Source organism: Cricetulus griseus, chromosome 7 (assembly GCF_003668045.3).
Source record: "Cricetulus griseus strain 17A/GY chromosome 7, alternate assembly CriGri-PICRH-1.0, whole genome shotgun sequence".
Lineage (NCBI taxonomy): Eukaryota > Metazoa > Chordata > Mammalia > Rodentia > Cricetidae > Cricetulus > Cricetulus griseus.
Window position 1 is genome coordinate 18,672,339 of NC_048600.1, and position 8,096 is coordinate 18,680,434.

Consider the following 8,096-nt stretch of genomic DNA (forward strand, 5'->3'; position numbering starts at 1 on the left):
GTGAACTTGGCTTTCCCTTCAGATACCTGGGGAAATCAATCCAGACTTTGTGCAGATCATGGCTGATGTCATCAGCGTGTCTTCCTGATCCTCCCACAGTAAAACAAGAATCAAGGTTGCTTGACATTTATCGATTAACTAGACAGAAGCGATGAAGGATCCTGACTCTGACTTGCCCCAGGATGGCCAGCAGGCTCTTCCTGAGCCTTAAAATGCCAGTTTCCTGCAGGCTCCTCTAGAGCAAGAAAGGAGGGATGGGCTGTCTATATCAGATGTGTAAGGCCATGGAGTGGCTCATCGGTGTGATTCCTCCATTGGAGCTCCATGGACAGGAAGCAGTGAACCACTGATGCCATTCATGATGCCGTTCGCTACCCTATGGTCCTTCCCATCTGAAATTCTCCTAGGACATAATTTTTGGAAAGGTTTTAAATTGTTGAGTAAAACATTAACATAAATTCTTTCCCCATTTGCCTAAACTTTGTTGATTTGGAAGAAATTTGTGAATGAACAGAAGTAACCCATTAAATTTTGCATTTCTTCATCTCCGAAAACATATTCCTGACTGAGAAGGGGAGGAAGTGCTATGCTGCCTTCTCTTAATTGACTCAATCCTAAGATCCCAGACCCAATAATCTTCATGGTCTGTAGCAATGGTGATAGTTGATGCACAATTGGAAACATTCCGTTTTCTTCTGGAGAAAAGCTCTCACAGCAGTATCATTCCTCAGGAAGAGTGAGATGGTCCTTTCTCTCAAAAACCTAAGATGCTGGTGAAATATTTGGTTTGAAGTGCCGCCAGCTTAGTGGTGAGTGATGGATGAGTTCTCATCCTCTGCATGGCTTCTGTATTGGAGCTCTAACTTCTTTGAGGGGAAAAGGCAAACTCCAGACAAGGAGGGTCTTAATCCATGGAGAAGACCATTAGCTACACAGTGAGGTTCGATGCTGCACACAAGTCCTAACTGGCATCTGCACACAGAGGCCTTCTGGAGAGCTGACCTGGAAATCCAGTAGTCATGCTCTGAGTCCTGTGCTTATAGGACAGGTCCAGTCAGTGGTGAGAAATCAATGCATAGAAACAAGTGCTGGTGAGTCAGACCTACTGGAGCAAAATGACATTCATAGATTTCTTCAGGAATTACTCTATGTTACTCTGTGTTTTCCAGACTCTACTTAAGTAACCCAGTGCTTCATTCCTTTTCCTCATCTAAACAACTAATGATATTTATAATAAATGTTTTACCTGTGATTACCACTGTGTCTGGTCTGATCTCTCTGTGCTGTGGGCAAGGATACAGGGTAAGCAGTACACTATTAAAGGCAAACAATACTTCGTCACTGCACTTTTTTTTAACATCTTAAGACAAATACTCTTTTATTTCAATTATTGTTCCCTAGGCAGCCAACTTTTGCTTATTACTACAGTTTCACATTAATAAAACAAAGATGGTAAAAAGACAACTTTGATAGTGAAGACCTAATTACAATAATAAATAAAATAATTTATACAAGTTTCCTTCCCCCACTTCCTGCTTTTTGAACTTTTCTATAATCATACATAAACCTATATAAGCCCTATAGGTTTATTTTGGCTTTACCCTTAGGAATTACTCTTGATTTGTTTTGGGGTTTTTTTGATACAGAAGCAAATTTTGTTTTTTAAAAGTGCCTGAGAGAAAGCTATACTACACTCCCAACAGGTAATGCACTAAATGAACAGCATATTCTAATACCCCTCAACTATTTTCTGGGCAATGAATATAGTAAAACATGTAATAAAAAATCGTGGTTACCAGACACAGGCAATATCCCCTCCCCTCACTGAATGATGTCAAAGTGCTAACTGTAAACTACTGGCTATTCTGATGAGGGGTAGTAACTGCTTTGCTATGGTGTATTTTGTTTCTCCATCCATATTCCCTTTAAAAGTTAAAGACAAAGACCTGTAGTGGATTTTCTTGACTCTTTAATGCTTTTCTCTTTACCCCTCCTCAGTCAGATTCCACTGCCAGCAATGGAGTAACCAAAGTAACATGTTCTTGTATTGAAATGCTGCCCATGTCTTAAACTCTGAAATCAATCTTTCTGAAGGTCACTGTTAACTAAATTGGACCATGTTGATAATATAACCTGAAATAAAACCAAGCCAACTTGAGTCTGGACAGAGTACAGTGTCTAACTGCAGAGATGAGTGTTACTGCTTGCACATAACCAGAGCTGTTAAGCTTTGGTGATTTAAGTAGCTGCAATGAAGGCAACTCCTCCCTATTGACATAAAAGTTAACAGGTCTGGGCAATTAAAACTCCCTATACTCCATAACACATTGTCATAAATTGTACCTCAGATGATATACTTGAAAGGAGGTTAAAAAGTAACAGCAGCAACAATGTGCATGGCTTAAGCACAGTAGCTACGAACAAGCCAGAGGAATGGCAAACCAGAACTCTTTGGATTGCTCCTTTCTTTGGAGATAATGTAATCAGCAATGTGGCTTCTTTAATTGTAGTACCTGTTTTTGACAATCCAGTGACAGTTTACCAAGTCCTCAACATCCTTTGAGTCTTCAGAAACAGGACTGCCTAAAGATGATCCAATTATATTTGATTCTTCCTGATGATGTTGGAATATGGGATCTGTTAGTGTTGTCAAAGGCAAGACAGATTCAGTATCTATAACATCAGATGCCTGGATAAAGCCATGTGATGAAGAAACAATAAGTATTGTTTGATGAACTTGGTGTACTATGGTGGGAGACTCTAAATCCTCAGTAACATAAGCACTGGCTAAGTCAGAAGTTGGTTCTATCTGCTTAAGGTCAGTATCTGCAATTTATTTCTCTGCTCTGACCGTAACACTATTCATCAGCTCTGTGCTATTTTGGTCACAAAATAGTATCAAATGATGGTTGTATAGTCATCTTAGGCCAAAGAATTTCATCTGGGAAAGTGTCTGCTTCTAGGGCATCTGGAGGCTCAGGAAAATCAAATGAGTGAAGATCACTACCAACTGTCAGTTCTGCTTGGGATATTGGTGAAATGATGTCTTCTGTAGCAACAGATTGAATAATGACTCTTGGCGTGTGACACTGCACTGTGACATTGTCACTTATGTTCAACAGATGTTCTGGGGATAAAGTGTGAACAATGAATGACCTGTTCAGGAGGAGCAGAGGCAGCAGCTGCCAAGGTTACTGTGGGACTTGTGGTCAGAGTTAGGAGAAGGCCTTGACTTGAGTTTGTCTGAAGAAGGTAGGTACCTGGAGTACTAGTGGGCTGTAAATGGAAAGATGGAAGAATCTCAAATGTCTGTAGTGTTTCACTGTTTCGTGTTATTGTTTCTGAGTCAACAGAAGCAGCAGAAGAGTCTGTGGAAGTAGAAAATGAAACATCCTTGTGGTTTGCAATTTGCCTTTTGATGGTCCACCATTTACTTTGGAGCCACTGTGGTGAATGGACACTGCTGTATCCCTCAGCTGAAAGATGCCAGTTTATGTCATTTTCATCAACTACATCAAGCTCTGTTATACTTAGGATGAGATTGATTTCATCTTCCTTGGTCCGTTCAGTACCCACACTCTGTTTCCAGTTCAGGTAATTGAGCCATTTAGAATGGCATTGCCTTTCTGAGCCGGTACCCACTCTTTCAACTATGGCTGCCCAAGACACACCATGTGTGATGATGTCACCTGGCTCTGTGCTTGTTAATTCATGAACCATCTCTGCAAGTCTCTTTTCCTCTTCTTCTGTCCATTACCCTATGTTGCAGGTATCCTTCATCAGTCATCAGCAGTCTTTGACAGAAGAGGCACTTCTTCCTAGGGCTACCCCTATTGCTGCCCAGTCATTGCCATGCTTTATGTGGAGCTCCTTGAGCTTCTCAATTTCTTCAGGAGTGTATTTTCCCACATGGTTCCTGTCAACATACATGCAAAGCACTCTTCTATAAACTGCAGACAAAGGCCAGTTCAGCCCCCACGCTATAGTCCTGTAGAAATCTTTCCTTTTGTATTTTGACATCTCAAAGATTATATCTGTAGCATATTTTACTCTGTGTGCCTGTTGATAGTGCTCAATGTTGTTCATCAAAATATCAGTTTCTTCCTTGGACCACCTCCCTGCTTCCATTTGTGTTCATGCATGGCTAACCACTGAAACTTCCTCAGTACCCAATGGAGATATTTCATCTAGTTGATCATTCTGTAAATCTGAATTTGTGTCACAGTTCCCTCAGAAAGTTCACCATCTGACACCTCTGTGGTTGCTGTTATGGTCACCTCAAAGCTCTGATCATTTTTCTGAAAGTGGGAGTGCAACAACTGATATGCAAGGAGTAGAATCATCAATGCTCTGATCATCCTCAGAGGACAAAGTCTCTTATGTGGAGGTTCAGTACTATCTTCTGAGGCTATTTCATCAGGGTCATTATGAGGGCAGTGAAGAATGAGGTTCCTGTCTGTGTCCTGAGTAAATATCACAGAGTTCACAGTTTCTACTGTTATTGTGTCAAAATCCTCTTCAACTGTGCTCATACTCAAATCTAGAACACAGATGGATAGGCTACAGCCCTTCCCATAGAATCAGATCTCTGTGCATTGGCCAGCAGCATCACTCTCATGTTATCCTGACTGTTTCTCCTCCATGCTTGGGCATCTGCAGTACTTTCCTATTTTTGGTCTGGGCACTTTGGATGAACAAGGATGGAGGCTCTGAAAAAAAAATACCAGGATGGAGGAAGAAGCCATGGGAGAGAGTGGCTGCAGCTGAGGTGAGCGAGTGCCATCACTGCACTTTTGAAAGAGAGAAGAATCAGGTTTTAGAAGACTGACTCCTTAAGTATTAGAGAGGGGCTGGAAAGAGGGCTCAGTGGTTAAGAGCACTAGCTGCTCTTCCAGAGGACCAGCGACCCACAGCCCAATTCCAACCATCACAGCTGTTGTCAGCTAACAACAGTCTGCAACTCCTGTCTCAGAAAATCTGACACGCTCTTCTGGCCTCCCTAGGCACCAGGTATCCATGTTAAGCCCATCTTGAACTGCATGGCAAGACCCTGTCACAAATATAGAAGGAGGAAGAGGAGAGCACAGAAGATAAAAATTTGTACCCAGTAGGTGAGATCTGTTTCCCTGCAGTTGTGCCTGTATGTTCATTCCAGTTAGCTATGTGGTGGTCACTGTGGTCTTCATAAGACTTCCTATAAAGCTGTGTAGTGCTGTGTGAAAAGCATCAGTTGGAAACTTGTTCCAGGTCCATGGTGACTCCTTAGCCATGAAAGAAGCTCCAGAGGCAGCTCAAGAGGGCTCATGGCTGGACCCTTTCCCTATTTCCTTCACTCATGAATCATCCCTCGGACAGCCAGGCAAGTCCTCTGTTTTGATTTTCTCTCATAATTACATTAAAGTTGTAACAATTCAGAGCAAAGGAGTATGACAAATTAGCATGGCCCCAGACTGAGTATTAAATGCTTTTATTACAAAAATCAAATTGGATAATTTGGACAGTGTCTAAAGATGGGAGTGTTAATTTTCAGACATCAATGATTGTCCTATGAAAACATAGGAGAATGCCTGTGTTGTACTGAGAAGACAATGACATACCTAAGGAATGGGGTGATCATGCCAGTTCACTCACATGTGGTATATGAGAATATACTTTACTCTGTATCTACCAATATCGTGGACCTTTGCAATGATTTGGGGATGTACAAAATATTTTGAAAAACAGCAAGCTCTCTGCACCATCTACCTCTCATTATTTCTTCTCTAAACAATAGATTTCTTCTGTACAGTATAGGGAGAACTGAGTTTAAATCCCAGATTTTTATTCATAGCATCACGATGCTACATAAGATTTCATCCCTGATAAGCCTCCTAACTTCTCACCTGTGAAGCTGGGATTATAGTAGCACTTGTTGGTTGGGTTTTGTTGTTGTTTTATGCTTGGGCAGGTTGCAGATGGTTTCTTTGTTAGAAAACAATGAGGCCAAGAATGTAAGAGCCAACATCATGTCTGCCTTAAGGCCACCTAAAGTGAGAAAATGGCAAACTTCCTCAGTCTCACCAGTGCAGTGGAGGTGCCTATGCTGGTTTGGTCGCCTAGGTTGTTAAGGATGCTTGTGGTCTCCAAGTTCCTGGACCTGGCTCCAGTGCAGGAGTGACTTGCTGGCCTAACTCAGTTTTCTGGGCTTAAGCCATGCAGCCTCCACACACACAGCCTAGGATGCTCTCACAGTGGGCTTAGAAAGGATGCAGGAAATAGCATTCTTCAGAAAACATGATGCATCACTGTTCCTGCTCTCCCACGGCACGAAGGAGAGGATATACTTGGACTCCTCCACTTGGGAGTAGGACATAAGGGGGAGTCAAAGGCTAGAGCTAGGCATGCTTTGTGAACAAATGCATCTCCAAGGATATAAGCAAAGCTCTCCTGATGAGGACAGAAAGACTCCTACTTCTGTCCATGTTGCTTTCTCACAGGTTGGGATTCCTGTCTGGGCCCCACACACATGGTGGTAAGTGATCACATTGGTCCAGGCAGGAAGTAGCTGTGGACCATTAGCATGTCTCCACCACCTCCAGACCAAGACTGACATCACTGTACATGATACCTGTTGGAGCTCTGGGTGATACCCTGGCAACATGGCAAGGGCCACAGAGAACATGGTGTTGCTATAGTTCAGAGAAGAGGGAGTTTCTAGGGGAGAGTGGGTGGGACTTCCTTTGCTCATAAAGAACAGGCAGAATTGGACCAGTTTGGCCTAGAGGAGAACAGATCCAGGTAAGGTATGGCTATGCTCTCACAGTCTCATAAACAGGCTTCTCAATCCTTGGAGGCTCTGACTTACCCAGTGATCAAATAACCTAGATGCAAAGTGCCCTGCCTCACTCAAGATTTCATACCTGCTGGGGCTGGAAAGATGACTCAGGGAATAAGCACTGAGACCACTCTTAGGCAATCTGAGTTCAGTTCCAAGTACCCTTGGGATGCTCGCAACCATCTACAACTCCAGTTCCAGGAAGGTCTGATGCCTCTGGTCTCCATGGGAACCTGCACTCAGATGTGAGTGCATGCATATGCTTGCATTCACAAAGAAACATGTGTGTGCGGGCACACACACATACAAATACACATAATTAAAATAAACTTTAAAAATATTTTTTAGCCAGCAGGTGACAGGAGCTGGGATCCTAGTTCAGGCCCCTGCTCTAAAGAAATGGCTTTGTCCCCTTCTTTCTACTACACCATGCTGCCTCCTGGAGGCCACAGGGGGCAAACCCTGCAAGAGTAGAAGGATGGGAAAGGGAATCACATAAAGGGCCATGACACACACACAGACACACACACACACACACACACAAACACACACCAGACACATAAACACACACACAGGCAGAAGTAAAAGGAGATGGTTAGTCATAGGTGAGGCTTGTAAAACTGAAAGCTGTAACTGTCCTGTTTTCTCGGGATTATTTTGAGAGGAGAAAAGCCCACATGCTGGTATCTATCAAGGATGCACTCTGCCAAGCCTTCTAGGCACCTGGTGCTCTGTGCCTGACACAGTCACTCTTCTGCATGTATGTTTGCTCTTAATCCCTGAGAATCACGGCTTCCAGTTCCCATCATGTCCTGCCTATGAGACTTGTCCCAAAATACCAACTGCTTCTACCTCTTGGGCACCCATTTAACTTTTTCTTGCCAGCCCACCCAGGAGAGCTGGTCATAATACTGTTGGATCTCTCAGCATCATGACTGCAGGGACAGCAGCTCTGCTGGCCAGCTCCTTCTGACCCCTACTGTCATCCCTCCTTGTTCTTTAAAGGAGAGTTCTAGAAGGTGGGCTGGAGTTGTAATCATCTCTGTGCCTACCAGAGATAGGTCCTGCCACTAGACTTCAGTATGAACTGTGTTGTCTAAATTAGCATAAGTTTTTTTGGCAATCCTAGCAGGAAAGCTCCCCGGAATACATGTTCTCAGTTCATCATAAGTCCCATTTAAAGACCTCTGCATCCTGAATCTAGACATGCCAATGAGAGTGTTGAACAGAGACATGTCTTCATTTCCCAATCAGAGTAGATTCAAAGACTTATGTGCACTTC

At 43.1% G+C, this 8,096-nt stretch overlaps 1 pseudogene; it reads right to left on the minus strand.

Moving 5' to 3' along the window:
• Nucleotides 1–2,500: 2,500 nt before the first annotated feature.
• Nucleotides 2,501–4,532, minus strand: LOC100752730 (annotated as a pseudogene).
• Between the last annotated feature and the right edge of the window lie 3,564 nt (nt 4,533–8,096).